Source organism: Schistocerca piceifrons, chromosome 5 (genome assembly GCF_021461385.2).
Source record: "Schistocerca piceifrons isolate TAMUIC-IGC-003096 chromosome 5, iqSchPice1.1, whole genome shotgun sequence".
NCBI lineage: Eukaryota > Metazoa > Arthropoda > Insecta > Orthoptera > Acrididae > Schistocerca > Schistocerca piceifrons.
Window position 1 is genome coordinate 430293093 of NC_060142.1, and position 22359 is coordinate 430315451.

The window sequence follows — 22359 nt, forward strand, 5'->3', positions numbered from 1 at the left end:
GAAACTACAGCCAGAAACAGAAAGAGAACAATTAGGTGATGCTTCTGAAAGAGCCGACGAACTTACCGCAAAAGTGACAAATTTGTCAGTAAACACAGATAGGAATTCTGACAATGTATTACCGTTGAATTTTTCGGAAAGAGAAGAATATCAAGCTTTGAAACGGTTTACAGAGGGTCAAATGAAAATCAGTCGACAACAGAAACGGGAAGTAAATACAATACGTGATCGGCTCACACAAATCGAAAGCAAATATAGTAAATGTGGCGATGTTAGCGATTTTGTTCATTCTCATTCAGACAATTTAGAGGAACATGGATACTTACAGCGTTTAGGTAATCATCCTGGGGAACAAAATCACTGACATAGACGAGATAGTGGACAGCCAATGTAGTGCAACGAAGAAAATTCAAATACTCTGAAGAGTGACAATTTCGATTATAAGCATTTCTTGACAGTTAGAAAATTCAAAGTTCGAAATTTTGGTAACGAAATTCATCCTCAAGCTTGGCTGGACATATTTGAATTTTCATTACCACGTAATAGGGCAGCTTGTCACAAATTAGAATTCATATTTGGATACCTAGAAAATGAACCAGTTACAAGGACATGTGAGATAATGTCTACAATTTTATCGTGCATTTACATCTGCATATTTGTCACAGGTCACACAAGATTTCGTAAAATACGGCATCATCATGTTCAAAAACATTGAGCAGTCAGAATTTTCAAGTCCCATATATAATTTTGAGGACATGATGCGAAAGAACCAATATTTATGAGACCATTACAGTCGATGTGGGTTCATACCTAACTGTTTGACAAAACTGCTAAGACATTTAAGAATCGTCTTGGTTGCAGGCAGATGAAAAGACGATTTGGAAGCATTTCGAGGTTTACTGCAGGAACTAGAGCTAGATAGTGACGATTGCCTGGCAAAAAACAGTTACGATATCTAGCAGTGAAATCATAACAGACATCGCCGGCCGAAGTGGCCGTGCGGTTAAAGGCGCTGCAGTCTGGAACCGCAAGACCGCTACGGTCGCAGGTTCGAATCCTGCCTCGGGCATGGATGTTTGTGATGTCCTTAGGTTAGTTAGGTTTAACTTGTTCTAAGTTCTAGGGGACTAATGACCTCAGCAGTTGAGTCCCATAGTGCTCAGAGCCATTTGAACCATAACAGACATCATACCCAACCGAACGAACTCAGAAACAGTTGGCATCTGCGTATAAATTTTGACTACTGGGATAATTTCAGACATGAAATAGACATCAGTCACACAAGACACACGACTATCAAACAACAAAAACAATTTTCATAACACAGGTAGCTTCCATGGCAATGATAGGGTACATAGTTCATGGCAAAATAGAAACTATGGTAAAGAGCGTCGCTTTAATCACAACAATCAAGGTAATTACAGACAAGTCTCTAGTCCAAACTGGAGCTATAATTATAAAATGAGTCCATAGAGACAACTGGAATTGATTGAAGCTGGGGCGGCTAACCCAAGCGATAATACATGTTACGAATGTCGAGCAGGACAATGATTTGCAGTACTTGCAACAAACAATGTGCTAGGACAGAAAATATCGCTGCCAGATGTTACTAAAAGAATCTGTACCTTTTCCTGCATCACAATGCCCGCATTACAAGGAAGTAGTTGCTCTGCCTTTGAGTAATTAAGAAAACTGCTATAAGATGAAAACAATTACAATGCACAACAGTGAATGTAAGGAAATTATGTATTGGACAGAAGGTGTAAGTAACATCTGTATGTTTTTCACTAAAAGTAAAAGCCTGAGTCACAATCTTTTTCTCGTTTGTCATGGCTCTTACTGAATACGTAGAATATCACATTACAATGTCGTGGAGGTTGAAACGTCATGTATGTGCAAGAGTAGAGGACTTCATCATGTCGCATATGTGTAACCATTTACTGAGTAAAACTTTACATAATCTGCTGAGTAGTTGATCAAAATTTTTCATTTTTGTGTATTTACATGTAGCTACATTCTTGCAGCCAAATGACTATTTTTTGATTATGGAAAACAAATTGCCATAATTTTTACTGTTACATTTTTAGTCATTTAGTATTTCATTGTAAGGTAGAAAATATGTTGTAATTGGTAGATAGTGTTTTGCTGGGTATTTAAATATTTTTCAATGTGTTTAAGCAATTTATAAGTGCAAAGAAAGTTCAAGTGAGAGACATATTTTAAGGCATGTTATGGAGAAGGAGGTAACCAATACTCAGCTGCTGTTGAAATGAAACTAACTGATAAAAATATTTGAAACGTATATGAATGAGGAAAACAGGAAAGAAGAACATACATAAGTCTTTCACCTTTTTTCTTGAAATAGAAGCATGTGCAGTAGATTTTTTTCTGTTTTAAATTTAGCTTTTTATGCCATGACCTAGTTTAATTTTTAATGTTGTATACATTTACTTGAGATAATATTCTTTTTGAGTTATATTGGTTTTTTCTTTTAGGACCTACAGTATTTAATGAGAACGGAATTCGAGGACGTAATGAGTCTGGGTAAGTAATGTGTTGGGCTAAAGTGAAACTCCAAAGTCGATTGAAGAATGGACAGGATGGGACTAGCTTTACATTCTGTTTAGTGTGCTTGATCAATTTAATTTTTGATGTGATGGTATAATATGTCTTTAGGTTTCTTAGCTGCATTTGTAATGTTACTGATTTTAAAGAGGTAATATGAAGTATATAGAGACAGATGCGTAATGTGTGGTACTGTGGCATTTTGAGAGGGGAGATATAAGGTAATGAAGTAAATATGTCAGGTCTGATGAAAGGTATAGAGGTATGATGAATAACGTGTGTTGCAGTGGGATTTTGATAGAAGAGAAATGTTGTAATAAAGAACAGAACTTATTTTGGTAGTCCTTGAACCGCAAATGAAAATAAAGTATAAGAAACAAAGGTAATATGAGGTAATGATAAATAATGAGGCGAAATATGATAAGCACTAATGAAAATGAAAGTGTATGAAGCTATAATATTGAGAAGTAATATGATTTATAATGAGGACAAATATGAATAGCATTAATGACAGAAAAATGTATAAAGCAATGGTAACAAGAGTTAAGGAAAAATTTAACTATGCTTAGGCAAAGATATGAAAATCTGTAAAGGTAGTGCCTTGAGAATAAAAGTTGATTATTTCATCTGTGTCTGTTTTTTTACTGTTAGATTTACCACTTTCAACTGTACTCTAGTTTCTTTCAAACAGATAAAGTTGAAATTGAAGAAAAATGGTTAATTTGTAGCATTATTTAATCACTAAGTTAAGTTTACTTGGAAGCAACTTCTAACATTTTCATTTTTATTGTTTTCATTTTTAGCATTCAGGATTTCTTCACATGAATGCCTGGTAACCAGTGACTTTCTAACACGATTTTTCATGCAGCTAATTTTCTGACTAAATCCAATACCCTCTTCTATAGTTAGTCCAATCATGACTGTTCACTGTCCTCAAATGTTTGTAGTTGGTTTGTCTCCTGTCCTTAGGCACATTTGTAGTGGGTTAGCAATGGTCTGCATTTTTTTTGTAGTTGGGTAAAACTGTGGAATATCTTAGGTGTGAACACACAAATAATATTTCTTTTTCACTCTTCCTCTCCATTAATTATTAACATATAATATTTTGATATTTACTGTTATGCATATTTTTGTGTCACTTGTTTCGCAGCACTGGAAGTATTGTACCTTTCAGTTGCTAGAAATACCAATTTTGTTTTTTTCTACTGTCATTATTACAGTGCAAGTGCAGCTTTACTTTAGTACCTTCTGTATGATTACTGTGTCAAATTTGTGTTTTTGTTCTAAGTGTTCTTTGAGATATTTGGTTGTATCAGCTTAGGTACATATATTATCATCCATGGCAGTTCTCCGTTCCACCGTTATCCTTCGCCTTATACAGCTTGTTCAATTACAGACTGTAATGTTGTTGTTGTGGTCTTCAGTCCAGAGACTGGTTTGATGCAGCTCCCCATTATACTCTATCCTGTGCAAGCTTCTTCATCTCCCAGTACCTTCTGCAACCTACATCCTTCTGAATCTGTTTTGTGTATTAATCTCTTGGTCTTCCTCTACGATTTTTACCATCCACGCAGCCCTCCAATACTAAATCGGTGATCCCTTGATGTCTCAGAATATGTCCTACCAAGCGATCCCTTCATCCAGTCAAGTTGTGCCACAAATTTCTCTTCTCCCCAATTCTATTCAATATTTCCTCATTAGTTATGTGATCTACCCATCTAATCTTCAGCATTCTTCTGTAGCACCACACTTCGAAAGCTTCTATTCTCTTCTTGTCTAAACTATTTATCGTCCACGTTTCACTTCCATACATGGCTACACTCCATACAAATTCTTTCAGAAACGGGTCCCTGACACTTAAATCTGCACTCGTTGTTAACAAACTTCTCTTCTTCAGAAATGATTTCTTTGCCATTGCCAGTCTACGTTCTATATCCTTTCTACTTCGACCATCATGAGTTCTTTTGCTCCCAAAATAGCAAAACTCCTTTACTACTTTAAGTGTCTCATTTCCTAATCTAATTCTCTCAGCATCACCCGATTTAATTCGACTACATTCCATTATCCTCGTTTTGCTTTTGTTGATGTACATCCTATATCCTTCTTTAAAGACACTGTCTATTCCTTTCAGCTGCTCTTCCAAGTCCTTTGTTGTCTCCGATAGAATTACAATGTTATCTGCGAACCTCAAAATTTTTATTTCTTCTCCATGGATTTTAATACCTACTCCAAACTATTCTTTTGTTTCCTTTATTGCTTGCTCAATATACAGGTTGAATAACATCGGGGATAGGCTACAACCCTGTCTCACTCCTTTCCCAACCACTGCTTCCCTCTCATGCCCCTCGACTCTTATAACTGCCATCTGGTTTCTGTACAAATTGTAAATAGCCTTTCGATCCCTGTATTTTACCCCTGACACCTTCAGAATTTGAAAGAGAGTATTCCGATCAACATTGTCAAAAGCTTTCTCTAAGTCTACAAATGCTAGAAACGTAGGTTTGCCTTTTCTTAATCTTTCTTCTAAGATAAGTCGTAAGGTTAGTATTGCCTCACGTGTTCCAACATTTCTACGGAATCCAAACTGACCTTCCCCGAGGTCCGCTTCTACCAGTTTTTCCATTCGTCTGTAAAGAATTCGCGTTAGTATTTTGCAGCTGTGACTTATTAAACTGATAGGTCGGTAATTTTCACATCTGTCAACACCTGCTTTCTTTGGGATTGGAATTATTATATTCTTCTTGAAGTCTGTGGGTATTTCGCCTGTCTCATACATCTTGCTCACCAGATGGTAGAGTTTCGCCAGGACTGGCTCTCCCAAGGCCATCAGTAGTTCTAATGGAATGTTGTCTACTCCCGGGGCCTTGTTTCGACTCAGGTCTTTCAGTGCTCTGTCAAACTCTTCACGCAGTATCTTATCTCCCATTTCATCTTCATCTACATCCTCTTCCATTTCCATAATATTGTCCTCAAGTACATCGCCCTTGTATAAATCCTCTATATACTCCTTCCACCTTTCTGCCTTCCCTTCTTTGCTTAGAACTGGGTTGCCATCTGAGCTCTTGATATTCATACAAGTGGTTCTCTTTTCTCCAAAGGTCTCTTTAATTTTCCTGTAGGCAGTATCTATCTTACCCCTAGTGAGACAAGCCTCTACAGCCTTACATTTGTCCTCTAGCCATCCCTGCTTAGCCATTTTGCACTTCCTGTCGATCTCATTTTTGAGACGTTTGTATTCCTTTTTGCCTGCTTCATTTACTGCATTTTTATATTTTCTCCTTTCATCAATTAAATTCAATATTTCTTCTGTTACCCAAGGATATCTATTAGCCCTCGTCTTTTTACCTATTTGATCCTCTTCTGCCTTCACTACTTCATCCCTCAGAGCTACCCATTCTTCTTCTACTGTATTTCTTTCCCCCATTCCTGTCAATTGTTCCCTTATGCTCTCCCTGAAACTCTCTACAATCTCTGGTTCTTTCAGTTTATCCAGGTCCCATCTCCTTAAATTCCCACCTTTTTGCAGTTTCTTCAGTTTCAATCTGCGGTTCATAACCAATAGATTGTGGTCAGAATCCACATCTGCCCCTGGAAATGTCTTACAATTTAAAACCTGGTTCCTAAATCTCTGTCTTACCATTATATAATCTATCTGATACCTTTTAGTATCTCCAGGATTCTTCCAGGTATACAACCTTCTTTTATGATTCTTGAACCAAGTGTTAGCTATGATTAAGTTATGCTCTGTGCAAAATTCTACAGGGCGGCTTCCTCTTTCATTTCTTCCCCCCAATCCATATTCACCTACTATGTTTCCTTCTCTCCCTTTTCCTACTGACGAATTCCAGTCACCCATGACTATTAAATTTTCGTCTCCATTCACTACCTGAATAATTTCTCTTATCTCGTCATACATTTCATCAATTTCTTCATCATCTGCAGAGTTAGTTGGCATATAAACTTGTACTACTTTAGTAGGCATGGGCTTTGTGTCTATCTTGGCCACAATAATGCGTTCACTATGCTGTTTGTAGTAGCTAACCTGAGCTCCTATTTTTTATTCATTATTAAACCTACTCCTGCATTACCCCTATTTGATTTTGTATTTATAACCCTGTAATCACCTGACCAAAAGTCTTGTTCCTCCTGCCACCGAACTTCACTAATTCCCACTATATCTAACTTTAACCTATCCATTTCCCTTTTTAAATTTTCTAACCTACCTGCCCGATTAAGGGATCTGACATTCCACGCTCCGATCCGTAGAATGCCAGTTTTCTTTCTCCTGATAACGACGTCCTCTTGAGTAGTCCCCTCCCGGAGATCCGAATGGGGGACTATTTTACCTCCGGAATATTTTACCCAAGAGGACGCCATCATCATTTAATCATACAGTAAAGCTGCATGTTAGGAATCACATAAAATCAATTCCCCGTATTGAGAGTCACTACGTAAGAAGTGACACAACGAGAGTATTCATCGATGGTGGCTTATCCATCGCAGAAATGCATAGAAATTACTTTTCAGAGCGATCTTCCGCTAACCTGCCAGCTGCAAATTATGATGCATACGCGCATGTATTCAGTACCGAGTTTAACATCAGATTTTTTGTTTCAAAGAAGGATCAGTGCAACCAATGTGAAGCTTACAAAAACGCTACAGATGAAGACAAGGCAAAGATGCAAGAAGCATTTCAAGAACATCGGGAAGAAAAAGAATTGAGTCACGTAGAAATAAATTTGGATAAGGAGTTGGCTCAAAATAAGAAGATACAACTATCTGTTTATGATTTACAAGCTGTCTTACCGGTACCAACGGGACAAATATCTGCCTTTTCTTACAAGTCGAGGCTCAATTGTTACGAATTGACAGTAAGTGGTCATACATACCTTATTTTCACTATCTGTTATTATTCTTGAAGTCTGTTTTACTTATTTTAATTGTTTGTTGCAGGTCACTGAGATTGGAAACCACAAAACTACCTGTTTTTTCTTTTTTTTTGGCACCAGGGCATTGGAACCAGAGGCGTGATAGAAACAGCAACTTGTGTTTTACAATATCTTGAAGAGTTATCCAAGAACCTTCCTGGGATGGATGTCGTATTTTAGTTCGACAATTGTGGAGGATAACAGAAGAAGAACTAAGTACCGTAAACTCAGACTGTGATTCGCAGAAATCATGTAACAAAATGTTTCTGTTCATTGATTAAAATGTTCATTCTCTTCTACTTCAGATGCATGATTGCAACGTATTTGTGTGCGGTACAAAGGCTCGATATTCAGTCCATTACGCACAAGTATTTGATTCGTGGTCATACCCATAACGAGGGAGACGCAGTTCACAGCATCATTGAGAGAGCAGTTAAGAGTGCTATAAGAGTGCTAAGAAGTCAGGGCCAATTTATGCACCCGATGAGTACATATCAGTCATCCGAAATGCAAAAAAGAAGGGAAATCCTCTACGTCTTAGAGAAATGAGTTTTTCAGATTTCAGTGACATTAAAGCTTTGCATGATGAGATGGCTCTTTACATGGCCAAGGACGTTGATGAGAGTATTTTCAAAGTGTCCGAAATTAAATTATTTCGATGTGAAAAGGGAAGTGATGATTTTCAGTATAAGAACAGCTACAACCAGTCCGAGTGGGAGCAAGTTCAGTTCAAAGGGAGAGAGAGGCGCTTAACAGGGAATGTAGATGGGAGTAATTTGGATCTGAAACCTGTTTATACTACAAAAATGACCCTCTCAGGAAACAAAATTCAAGTTTTAAACAATCTGGTTAACAGCAGCATCATTCCTAAATATTACAAGACCTCCTATGATTCTCTTTCCACAGAAATGTAATTTGTTGCTTTTATGTCATTTGGAAGTTCTTTATTTCACTTAGTATATTATTTTATGTCAGTTATAAGATGCAGATAATAAAAATGATGATAAAACAATGAAACTGTAAGAGTGAACAAAATTTATAGTTTAGAAATATATTTCTTTTTTCCCCACACACCTTTAGTCTCCTAAAATTCACTAACAATGTCGGAACAACAATTACACATTTACGTAAAGGGTTGCAAGGGGGTAAATGGGATCCTATTTGGAGGAAATAATTTTTGTATTTTGTAGAGAATACTTAGTGTCACAGTTAGGCCAACTTTCAATTCCATAGATAATTTTACTGCTGTTTTAAGAAAATTAAAAAAAAATGTCGTTTGGTTTTCTGGCTCTCCTGTAAACTATTCATTTTGACAGTTATGTCATTGTTCTTCTGCATTGTTCTTTTGCAGTACCGCTTGACAATGACTTCAAGGCCAAAATTGCAATTGTGAAACATATAATGTCTAGAGTCAAGATGTCCTCTGAAAAATTCTATATGGCTGTGAACCCCAAACAAGAAAAGTTAACCAAATATTTGTTTGATTATTGACGAATAAGTGACTGTTTCCAAGCGTGTGGTTAGGCAGGAGCTTACGAGCACAGCTTGCGTCTCCTAGCAACAAACGGACTTGAACTTATTTAATCACTTAACATACAGGAGAGCATCACTCTTCATAAGGCAGTGATAGCATGCAGGTGTACTACGGAATGTTAGGGAAGGTAGGTTAACAGTTTTTCTTAGCAAGAACGAAAGGATACAAATTGAGAGCACCCGATCAGTCAACATCAAATATTCAGTTCTGAGGGCGCATATGTGGGCACAAATAAGGTAAAACTCAAAAGCATCTTTCAATACGCCTTATACAAATTTGTGCTGAACAAGCTTTTAAGGGATGAGACAGACCCATCGTGGTTTAAAAGCCGTATTAGAAAACTGCTACGGAAGCAAAGAGAGCTTCATTACAGATTTAAACGAAGCCAAAACCTAGCTGACAAACAAAAGCTGAACGAAGCGAAAATGAGCATAAGGAGAGAAATGAGAGAAGTGTTCAGTGTATTTGAAAGCAAAATTTTGTAATGATCTGACTAAAAACGCTCTGAGGTTTAGGTCTCATGTGAGATCAGTATGCGGATCGATCACCAAGCATAGAAATCATGTACTTAACAGTTCAATGACCGTTATGGGATCCACACAGACGATTATTAGAAGAAGGACGGAATATTAAATGCGGTCTTCAGAAACTGTTTCATCGCGGAATACTGTAGTGCGGTCCCTCCTCTAGCACGAAAGCAGAAACGACAGATGTGGAGAATAAGAGATCGCAAAACAGTCGCTTAATAGTGGAAAGGGTTCTGGACAGGGTGAGACATGTGTAAGAGTCTACAGAGAATGCGGGAATGAACCTGCTCTCTTTGTAACAGTAGGTGAAACAAAGGATACATAGCGGTTGGAAAAAAGTGCGAGTCATTCAAGTTTTTAACTATTATCGTAGGACAGGTGGACATAAATATAAGCCTTTATCACTGACGTCCTGTCTTTTACAGTTATCGAGCATGTTTTACTTCACGTATTATTATTTACGTTTCTGGAGAACGAAAACATCTTCTATAAAAGTCAACATGGATTACACAAACTGACATACTGTGAAACTCGCTCACTGTGTTCGCCCATGAGATACTTAGCGCTGTAGACATAGTCAACGGGGCTCAGGTAGACGACGTGTTCCTTGATTTCACGATGGTATTTCATACAGTTGCATACTGTCGATCAATGAAAAGATCTGAGCTTACACAGTATAGCACCAGATTTGTTACTGGATCCAGGACTTCTTTGCAAATAGAACTCCACACGTCACTCTTAACGGAAGAAAATCGACAGACGTAAAATTAACTTCAGGAATACCCCAAGGAAGTGTAAAATGAGCCTTACTGTTTACATTGTAGGTACATCATCTAGTGAATGACGTTGGAACCTGCATGATGCTGTTTACAGATGATGTCTCTAAGAAGGCAGAAACGACAGAAGACTGTAAAGAAATGCAGGATAGCAAATTTCTAAACGAAGCGGTGAGATTTTCTATGTGAATAAGTTATCGATCATGAAATTTATGCAAGCTGAGAACAACCATGTGTCCAAAGCAATATTCTTGTTGCTGTTGTATAGAGCTGCTATTGCTGTATCTCATTGTTTGCGGAAATGCACTACCCACTCTCAGGTAATGTCGTGGGAGAATCGTGTAACAAACTTCCAGCATGTCAGATGCTTCACTTCCTATTTGCACAGTCCAGAGCTCTAATTGGTGTTCGTACTGAAACCACAAGAAGACGTTGCTGTACAGCACCACATTAACAGTGCGCAGTGAGCTGATTAATGTGGAGAATATCGGTGTACAACCATATTTTTGTTCTTATAACTGTTTGTAACGTTCATACAATTCACTCACTATTAAATACACTCCTGGAAATGGAAAAAAGAACACATTGACACCGGTGTGTCAGACCCACCATACTTGCTCCGGACACTGCGAGAGGGCTGTACAAGCAATGATCACACGCAGGGCACAGCGGACACACCAGGAACCGCGGTGTTGGCCGTCGAATGGCGCTAGCTGCGCAGCATTTGTGCACCGCCGCCGTCAGTGTCAGCCAGTTTGCCGTGGCATACGGAACTCCATCGCAGTCTTTAACACTGGTAGCATGCCGCGACAGCGTGGACGTGAACCGTATGTGCAGTTGACGGACTTTGAGCGAGGGCTTATAGTGGGCATGCGGGAGGCCGGGTGGACGTACCGCCGAATTGCTCAACACGTGGGGCGTGAGGTCTCCACAGTACATCGATGTTGTCGCCAGTGGTCGGCGGAAGGTGCACGTGCCCGTCGACCTGGGACCGGACCGCAGCGACGCACGGATGCACGCCAAGACAGTAGGATCCTACGCAGTGCCGTAGGGGACCGCACCGCCACTTCCCAGCAAATTAGGGACACTGTTGCTCCTGGGGTATCGGCGAGGACCCTTCGCAACCGTCTCCATGAAGCTGGGCTACGGTCCCGCACACCGTTAGGCCGTCTTCCGCTCACGCCCCAACATCGTGCAGCCCGCCTCCAGTGGTGTCGCGACAGGCGTGAATGGAGGGACGAATGGAGACGTGTCGTCTTCAGCGATGAGAGTCGCTTCTGCCTTGGTGCCAATGATGGTCGTATGCGTGTTTGGCGCCGTGCAGGTGAGCGCCACAATCAGGACTGCATACGACCGAGGCACACAGGGCCAACACCCGGCATCATGGTGTGGGGAGCGATCTCCTACACTGGCCGTACACCACTGGTGATCGTCGAGGGGACACTGAATAGTGCACGGTACATCCAAACCGTCATCGAACCCATCGTTCTACCATTCCTAGACCGGCAAGGGAACTTGCTGTTCCAACAGGACAATGCACGTCCGCATGTATCCCGTGCCACCCAACGTGCTCTAGAAGGTGTAAGTCAACTACCCTGGCCAGCAAGATCTCCGGATCTGTTCCCCATTGAGCATGTTTGGGACTGGATGAAGCGTCGTCTCACGCGGTCTGCACGTCCAGCACGAACGCTGGTCCAACTGAGGCGCCAGGTGGAAATGGCATGGCAAGCCGTTCCACAGGACTACATCCAGCGTCTCTACGATCGTCTCCATGGGAGAATAGCAGCCTGCATTGCTGCGAAAGGTGGATATACACTGTACTAGTGCCGACATTGTGCATGCTCTGTTGCCTGTGTCTATGTGCCTGTGGTTCTGTCCGTGTGATCATGTGACGTATCTGACCCCAGGAATGTGTCAATAAAGTTTCCCCTTCCTGGGACAATGAATTCACGGTGTTCTTATTTCAATTTCCAGGAGTGTATTATGTAGCTTTCTCAACTATAGACTTTGTTGGTATCGATATTTTCGATAATAGATGAATGATAGTCCATTTCTCCTTGAAGCAAGTTAAAATTCTTGTGTTAAGTTTGGCCTAACGCTGTTGTCGAACTTGAAGCTTTTAAACGCTGTTTTGAATTGTGGCTGTGTGTTAAGCACTGTCTTCGTTCTGTGACTGATGATGGCCGTGCGCAAGGACTGAAAGCCTTCTACCTTTATGATTTAATTAATAAAATATTTCATCAATTACCTATTTTTTTCGTTCTTGGCACGACGGGTTGTGAGAATTTATTCTCGTTGTCAAGTGCATTTGTTTACATAAATATTGTATGAGATGTTTCTCATTCTGTTTGTCATTCAGTGTAGTGCTACACTTATGCAAATTTGTTCTGTATTGCTATGCGTACTTATGCTAATTAGTGTCTGTATTATATAGCTTGTGCAATCTTAACCTTGCGACATTGATGCAGTCTATCCATTCTAGTCTTTACTGATGAACGACGTAGCTATGGTAATAAATGATTATAAACGGCAATAAACGTGTTTTTCTGCTTCTCCTGCACTGCAGTCGTCTTTTTGAGATTATAATGCAATCAGAAAATCTGGCACAAAAAGTATTGTGATGTTTCTTATATGATAATGTTAGAAAATAGTAATTTTGTCTGTATACTTATAGGTACTGTTTCTCCTCCATTAGGCAGACTACCACACACAAGCAAACCATCACTCATACTGCCTGTTTTTTTTTTTTTTTTTAATGAAAATGTGTTTCAGAGATATCACGACAGTTTGGATACAGTCAGAGGTGTTACATTTTCTATGATGTACATTATTTCCATAAAGTTGCCAATTACAAATTTATTTTACTGTTACTGAGTATGAATGACTCTTAAATCATCGATTGTGCTTTATTTATTTATTTACTTATTTATTTTTTTTGCGGATGTTGAGTAGAATCTATGAAGAAATGAACGTATTTATGGAAATTACTACAGCTATTATTACATACAGAAGAACTATTTGCGGCATTAATTGATTTACTATCTAGTTTGTAATTGTGGATATCACTTGCTTACTGTGCTGCAAAAAAACTTCCAGCTCCTCTGTTAAAACCACTGAATGCGATTTAGAAGTCATGGAGTATCTTCAGATCTTATTTTATGTTTTTGAGTAGGTGTCCACTGTTTTTATGTGTGATGCTATTGCTGATTTTGTGAATTGATAATGTGTCTAACAGTTATTGTGTTCAATGTATGTACCGGGAAACTTCCCGTCACTCTGTTCTATGCAGTAGCTTGGGCAAGTTTTACATGTGATTTTGCGTATTTGTGAGTGTGAGAATTTGTCTTTTTTATTTTTTTAAGGTGAACACTAATTTCTACTGTAGTTGGTTGTTTGTGGGGAAAGCTACTTTCACCTAAATATGTCTGCTATTTTTTGAGAAATGTTGCCTAAGTAAGGTATGTTGGCATACATTTAACAGTATTCTTGGTTCCTTCTAAAGACCCAGGAATTTCTTTTTTGCTATTTATTTCTGCATTTTGTTTATCATTGAGCTGGGGAAGCTATTAGCCACTGCAGTTTGCATAGTGATGTGTAATTCCTTCTCCTTGTCCTACTTGCTCAATGGAATTTTATTTGCCCTGATTACTGTAGTTTGATAAGAAGATTTTTGGTGTATATGTGGGTGACATGATGTTGCTGGAAAATGTCTTTTTTGTGTGTCTTTAAAATTGTACCTGTCGTGATTTTCTATGCACAGATTTAGATTATTTTTTGATATTCATTTGTGAAAGTTATTTCCTTGTTTACTTATTAAACAAATTTATAATCTTGGTGTCATTGGGATCACTTTTGACCAAAATTAAGGTACCATCTACTTATCTTTTGAAGTATACTTTATTTTTTAAGCAGGGTTCCTGGGAACTGAACTGAGTACTTTAAATAACTTCAGTAAAAGTGCCTGAAAATATCCTTTTGTACAACATTCTGACCCAAGAACAACTGTAAGAGCTACATGAATATGGTTTAGTTGACATATTCAAGAGTAGGTAATGCTTTCATTGTGCAACGATAAAGAAACGTGGACATGAATGAAAGAATATTTGAATGAATCTAAGATCACAGTAACGTCTAGCAGTATCATAAAATGGTTTGTGTCTACTGTTTTTTCCCCGCCGTTTTGTTCCAAGTCATGTGTCTTCTCTGTTTTATCATTGTACTATCTTTGGCTGATGAGCGGCGTATTGTGCTGCTGCCAGCCTACCTGTTCTACGGGTTTTAAAATCACAATAAAGAAAAAAAAAAAACTGCCTTAGCAGTGTGTTCGTCGCACCTGAATATGTCGGCCAGTTGCGCTGACGAAATATTGTGGAGTTTTCACTATGACATCCGACGTCTCGCCCGAGAACCATATATACATACCGCCGTTAGAGTCTCGTACAGATGTCCTTATGGAGGACATTGTGATAGACATCCCTTGGGTTGTGAAGCAGCTGAATGGGTTGAAAATAAATAAATCGGCAGGTCCTGATGGGACTCCAATTCGATTTTACAGAGAGTACTCTACTGCATTGGCTCCCTACTTAGCTTGCATTTATCGCGAATCTCTTGCCCAGCGTGAAGTCCCGAGCGACTGGAAAAAAGTGCAGGTGGCGCCTGTATATAAGAAGGGTAGAAGGACGGATCCTCAAAATTACAGACCAATATCCTTAACATCGGTTTGTTGCAGGATTCTCGAACATATTCTCAGTTCGAATATAATGAATTTCCTTGAGACAGAGAAGTTGTTGTCCATGCATCAGCACGGCTTTAGAAAGCTTCGCTCCTGCGAAACGCAACTTGCCCTTTTTTCACATGATATCTTGCGAACCACGGATGAAGGGTATCAGACGGATGCCATATTCCTTGACTTCCGGAAAGCGTTTGACTCGGTGCCCCACTGCAGACTTCTAACTAAGGTACGAGCATATGGGATTGGTTCCCAAGTATGTGAGTGGCTCAAAGACTTCTTAAGTAATAGAACCCAGTACGTTGTCCTCGATGGTGAGTGTTCATCAGAGGTGAGGGTATCATCTGGAGTACCCCAGGGAAGTGTGGTAGGTCCGCTGTTGTTTTCTATCTACATAAATGATCTTTTGGATAGGATGGATAGCAATGTGTGGCTGTTTGCTGATGATGCTGTGGTGTACGGGAAGGTGTCGTCGTTGAGTGACCGTAGGAGGATACAAGATGACTTGGGCAGGATTCGTGATTGGTGTAAAGAATGGCAGCTAACTCTAAATGTAAATAAATGTAAATTAATGCAGATGAATAGGAAAAAGAATCCTGTAATGTTTGAAGACTCCCATTAGTAGTGTAGCGCTTGACACAGTCACGTCGATTAAATATTTCGGCGTAACATTCCGCGTGACTTCCGCAAGGCGTTCGATGCATTTCCCCGCAGTCGTTTAATGAACAAAGTAAGAGCATATGGACTATCAGACAAATTGTGTGATTGGATTGAAGAGTTCCTAGATAACAGAACGCAGCATGTCATACTCAATGGAGAGAAGTCTTCCGAAGTAAGAGTGATTTCAGGTGTGCCGCAGGGGAGTGTCGTAGGACCGTTGCTATTCACAATATTCATAAATGACCTTGTGGATGACATCGGAAGTTCACTGAGGCTTTTTGCGGATGATGCTGTGGTATATCGTGAGGTTTTAACATTGGAAAATTGTACTGAAATGCAGGAGGATCTGCAGCGAATTGACGCATGGTGCAGGGAATGGCAATTGAATCTCAATGTAGACAAGTGTAATGTGATGCGAATACATAGAAAGAAAGATCCCATATCATTTAGCTACAATATAGCAGGACAGGATCTGGAAGCAGTTAATTCCATAAATTATCTGTGAGTACGCATTAGGAGTGATTTAAAATGGAATGATCATATAAAGTTGATCGTCGGTAAAGCAGATGTCAGACTGAGATTCATTGGAAGAATCCTAAGGAAATGCAGAGCAAAAACAAAAGAAGTAGGTTACAGTACACTTATTCGCCCACAGCTTGAATACTGCTCAGCAGTGTGGGGCCCGTACCAGACAGGGTTGATAGAAGAGATATAGAAGATCCAACGGAGAGCAGCGCGCTTCGTTACAGGATCATTTAGTAATCGCGAAAGTGTTACGGAGATGATAGATAAACTCCAGTGGAAGACTCTGCAGGAGAGACGCTCAGTAGCTCGGTACGGGCTTTTATTGAAGTTTCGAGAACATACCTTCACCGAAGAGTCAAGCAGTATATTGCTCCCTCCTACGCATATCTCGCGAAGAGACCATGAGGATAAAATCAGAGAGATTAGAGCCCACACAGAGGCATACCGACAATCCTTCTTTCCACGAACAATACGAGACTGGAATAGAAGGGAGAACCGATAGAGGTACTCAAGGTACCCTCCACCACACAGCGTCAGGTGGCTTGCGGAGTATGGATGTAGATGTAGATGCCCTGGACTGTCGCCCGACAGGCAAGAGTGGTAGTCTGGCGTGCCATTTTATTTCATAGCAGGACCACTTTGGCTGGCATCCGCTGCCCCTTCACAGTGTACCGGTACGTCTACGATATTCAACGTCCCGTTATGTATCCCTTCACGGTAAGCCATACTGGAGTGACTTTTCGGTAAGATAATGCCGCCACGCACAACGCGAGAGTTTCTATTGTTTGTCTTCGTGCTTGCCTAACCCTACCTTGGCCAGCAAGGTCTCTCTCCAATTGAGATCGTTTGGAGCGTTATAGGCAGGGTCCTTCAACCAGCTTGGGATTTTGACGATCTACCGTGCTAACAGGGCAGATTTTGGCAGAATAGCCCTCAGAGGGATGTACAACAACTCTATCAGTCAATGTCAAGCCGAATAACTGCTTGCATAAAGACTAGAGGTGGATCAACGCGTTATTGACTTAGAAAATCTATGAAGCTCTTTCTCTTGAATAAATCATCCAAATTTTCTAAAGTTGCGATCGTTTGTTTGTCTCTACATGTACATCACATCTACCTATTTCCGTCGCATTCGAATAATCCCATCCTGGTGCGTTGTTTTTTTTGTGCTGTGTACAGTGCAGCCTGGGGCTGCTAAATTCCTGAATCTCGTGTCTGAAGAGTGAAATATGTCAAATAAAGGAAAGGTATATGCGACTTATGGCTGCTATATAACTCTATTTGGAATGAAGACTGCCTTGTCTCGTATTGAAAGGGGCACACTAGCACGCCACTCTGTATATATATGGGCCTCGTACTGGGCAGCTCACTGTGCCTCCTAAGTATCGTCTACAGACATACCTTACTTTACCTGTCAAAGACTGTGGTATCTTAGCAATCGATCACCCGGTTACAGAATGTCTTTTCCACAGCTTAGCGACTCAAAACTCACTTAAAATGATGACATGAAAGGTGATTTTTTAATGAACGGCTTTCATAACTTGCCGGGTGACCCCGTGATGATACTACAAATTTTCAGGGGTGAAGGTGCATGGTAAAATGTATCAGTTTGAGGTAAGGGACGCTGGTACGGAAAGGATAGAGTCGAAAGTTATAAGCGAAAATTGTTCTGATGCCTCTGACAGTGGAAAACATGTGCCGGTACTATTGCTGCTAAGATTGTAAGGTAGGCAAATTTCAGAGGTGCTAATATGGACCAAAAGATGAAGGAAATATCTAGTAAAAACTGACTCTAAAATGCATTCCTTAAGGGCTTTGGGTACTTGTTCATCTTTGCTAATGTGAAACACATGTCTTCGACTGAACCAGTGCCTATAGCTCTTAAGGTATGCGTTTTAGAGCCAATGTTTACTTAACATTTCATTCTTGGCTTTTTTTCCATACTACCACCTCTGAATGTTACTTGCCCTCCAGTCTTATCAAGAATAGGACCGCTACATGTATTCCACCATCAGAGTTATCAGAACGATTGTAAGTAGGCTGTTTAGGTTCTTATATTGGTAACGCCACCGCCACGTAGCGCTCTGTATGAAAATCACTTTCTGTGCTGTGTGCAGTCTGTGGCTGGGTGGCATTGTTGGAATTTGCTATTGTAGTGTTGGGCAGTTGGCTTTTAACAGCGCGTAGCGTTGCGCAACTGGAGGTGAGCTGCCAGCAGTGGTGGATATGGCGAGAGAGATGGCGGAGTTTTGAGAGCGGATGATTTGGACGTGTGTCCATCAGAGACAGTAAATTTGTAAGACTGGATGTCATGAACTGATATATATAATGACTTTTGAACACTATTAAGGTAAATACATTGTTTGTTCTTTATCAAAATCTTTCATTTGCTAACTACGCCTATCAGTAGTTAGTCCCTTCAGTAGTTAGAATCCTTTATTAAGCTGGCAGTAGTGGCGCTCGCTGTATTGCAGTAGTTCGAGTAACGAAGATTTTTGTGAGGTAAGTGATTCATGAAAGGTATAGGTTATTGTTAGTCAGGGCCATTCTTTTGTAGGGATTTTTCAAAGTCAGATTGCGTTGCGCTAAAAGTATTGTGTGTCAGTTTAGAGTTGATCAGAATAGGTAAAGAGCGAAATGTCTGAGTACGTTCAGTTCTGTTCAGCTGTTTGAAAATCAAATAATGTAAGAGATTTATCAGCACAGTAATTAATTAATTATTCTAAAGGGACGTTTCACGATTTCCGCTTATAACTTTCGACTCGGTCGTTTACGGACCAAAGTCCCTCACCTAAAATTGATACATTCATTTTTCTCCATCAGCCCTGAAACTTTGTAACATAATGACGGAATCACCAAGTATAATGTAACTGAAATAAGTGGGGGTCTGGAATAAACAAATAAGTATGAAGGTTACCTGCGTTTTTCAGTACTATCGTAGTTTCATCATTGCACATACTGCATTTGTATGATTCTCTTGATCCTACTACTAGTCTTCGGATGTAAATTACAGTTAAGGATTACATCAATGATGTTTTTGGGCAGTTCAGTCGGCAACAAGGAATGAACCCTGAAGCAAGCTATCCACACCATACGATATTAATCTCACGTGCGCTTTAAAAATGTTGGTGCTCTCCAACGAAACCGCAATTCATTCTCTTGCCCATGGATCTGTGGTTGGCAATATCGCCTTGTTTGAAGGATAAAATGGCATTCGTCCAGTGACCATACCACAGCACAGGGTTAACTGCTTTTGACAAGAGTGTACCACTCCGCTATCTACACTGTAAAGTAGGATTTCAAAGGGGATGATTACTTATGGTGAGCTGCAGGTTCGTCCCATCACCAAGTTGGCATTTTTCCTGGTAAACTGATATTTTCTACAAGATACCCCACATATGCTTGAATGTTTCATGGAAAGAAAAATCTCTGAGATGTAAATTTATAGTAGATTGACTGTTTCTTTTCTTTTTTTATATTTGCACTGGGGAGTACGAAACGAAAGTCGTTCATCTAAAGAAGATACGGGATTGTTCACTTGATTCAGCCATGTGGATTTGGGTTTTCCAGGGTTTTGCCAAACAGTTTCAGGTGGGTGATACTATGATTCATGTTAGTAGGCTACGGACAACATCATTTTTTATCCTTAATGTTAAGATTTGCACAACGAAACAAATACTTACTGTGTGATGTAATTTTCACTGTTGCTTTCATTTTAAAATTTAACATTTTCATGTTCTGTCAGTCAACAAGTTGAAGATTTGTAGCGTATTAGTTGTTATTATGTCAACAACATCGATGTTCAATTGAATAGGACCTATGTTCATGGATGTGCTACATTGCATCGTATGGCGATAATATTCTATCATGTTTCACAACAAATGTTTGAACTATTTATGAGCGTAATATCGCCTTGACGTATAGTAAAGGCATAAAAGAAATAAATACAGATAATGCATAGAAGAGTGGAAACAAAACTTGCTCACAGACCCGTACTGCCATAACACAAACTGACAATCGAATGTGACTGTGAAACTAAAGAATATATCCATACTTTTGTGCATTGACGGAAAAAAATCGCGACACCAAAACAAATAAATGTAGAATAATGAAATTTCGGGAATTCATCTGCCTAGGTAACATATTTAAGTGATTAACATTGCCAGATCATAGGGTAATGTAAGCGCGAGACAGGCCGTTGCAACCGAGCGAGGTCGCGCAGTGGCTAGCACACTGGACTCGCATTCTGGAGGACGACGGTTCAATCCCACGTCCGGCCATCCTGATTTAAGTATTCCGTGATTTCCCTAAATCGCCGGGATGGTTCCTTTGAAAGGGCACGGCCGACTGCCTTCCCCGTCCTTCCCTAATCCGATGAGACCGATGTCCTCGCTGTCTGGTCTCCTCCCCCAAACAACCCAACCCAACCCAGGCCGCTGCAGATGTGAAATGCTGGTACATTAATAACCAGTGTAACGGCCTGAATGTTGAATGCATGCATTGTGTTCTACAGGTGCCGGACGTCAGTTTGTGGGAAGGAGTTCCATATCCGTTCCACTTGGTCGTTCAATAGAGGGGCGTTTAATGCTGTTTGTGGATGACAATGGAGTTGCCATTCGATGATGTCCCACATGTGCTCGATTGGAAACAGATCTGATGATCGAGCAGACCAAGGCAACATATCGATACTCTACAGAGAATGTTGGATTACAACATCGGTACGTGGGCGAGCGTTATCAATTTGGAAAACAACCCCAGGAATGGTGCTCATAAATGGTTGCACAACAGGTGGAATCACCAGACTGACGCACAGATTTGCAGTCAAGGTGCGTGGAATAACCACAAGAGTGCTCCTGCTGTCATACGAGAACGAACCTCACACTATAACTCCTGGCGTAGGTCAAGAGTAACCAGCAGGCAGACGGGTTGGTTGTTGGCCCTTAAGTAGCCTCCTTCTAACTGACACACGGCCATCTTTGGCACCAAGCCAGAACCTGGTTTCATCAGAAAACACAACGAACCTCCATTATGCCCTCCTGTTAGTTCTCGCTTGACAACACTGCAGTCGTAAACGACGGTGATTTGGGTTCAGTGCGTAAGTAGGCTGTTTAGGTTTTTATGTTGGTAACGTCACCTAGCGCTCTGTATGAAAATCACTGGCTGTGCTGTGTGCAGTCTGTGGCTGGTTGGCATTGTTGAGATATTCGCCATTGTAGTGTTGGGCAGTTGGATGTGAACAACGCATAGCGTTGCGCAGTTGGAGGTGAGCCGCCAGCAGTGGTGGATGTGGGGAGAGAAATGGCAGAATTTTGAGAGCGGACGATCTGGACGTTTGTCCATCAGAAAGAGTACATTTGTAATATTGGATATCATGAACTGATATATATATATATATATATATATATATATATATATATATATGATGACTTTGGAATATTATTAAGGTAAATACATTGTTCGTTTTCTATCAAAATCTTTCATTTGCTAACTATGCCTATCAGTAGTCAGTGCCTTCAGTAGTTAGAATCTTTTATTTAGCTGGCAGTATTGGCGTTCGCTGTATTGCAGTAGTTCGAGTAACGAAGATTTTTGTGGGGTAAGTGATTCATGAAAGGTATAGGTTATTGTTAGTCAGGGCCATTCTTTTGTAGGGATTATTGAAAGTCAAATTGCGTTGCGCTAAAAATATTGTGTGTCAGTTTAGTGTCGATAAGAATGAGTAAAGAGAGAAATGTCTGAGTACGTTCAGTTCTGCTAAGCTGTTTGAAAATCAAATCATGTAAGAGGATTATCAACACAATCATTCATAAATTTTTCTAAGGGTACGTTTCAAGTGCAATGCACGCTACAGGGCGTCTGGCTCGGATCTCTCCTTAAAGTAACCGATTTTTAACAGTTCGTTGTGCACTGTGGTACTAACTGCTGCTTAGATTACTGCTGCAGATGCAGTACGATGCGACAGAGCCATAGGCTGAACATGATGGTCTTCCTCTCTCGCTAGTGCCATGTGGCCGTCGGGAACTCAGTCTTCTTGCGACCGTACATTCCCGCGACCACCGCTGACAGCAGTCAAGTACAATGGCTACATTCCCGCTAAATCTGTCCGCAATATCGT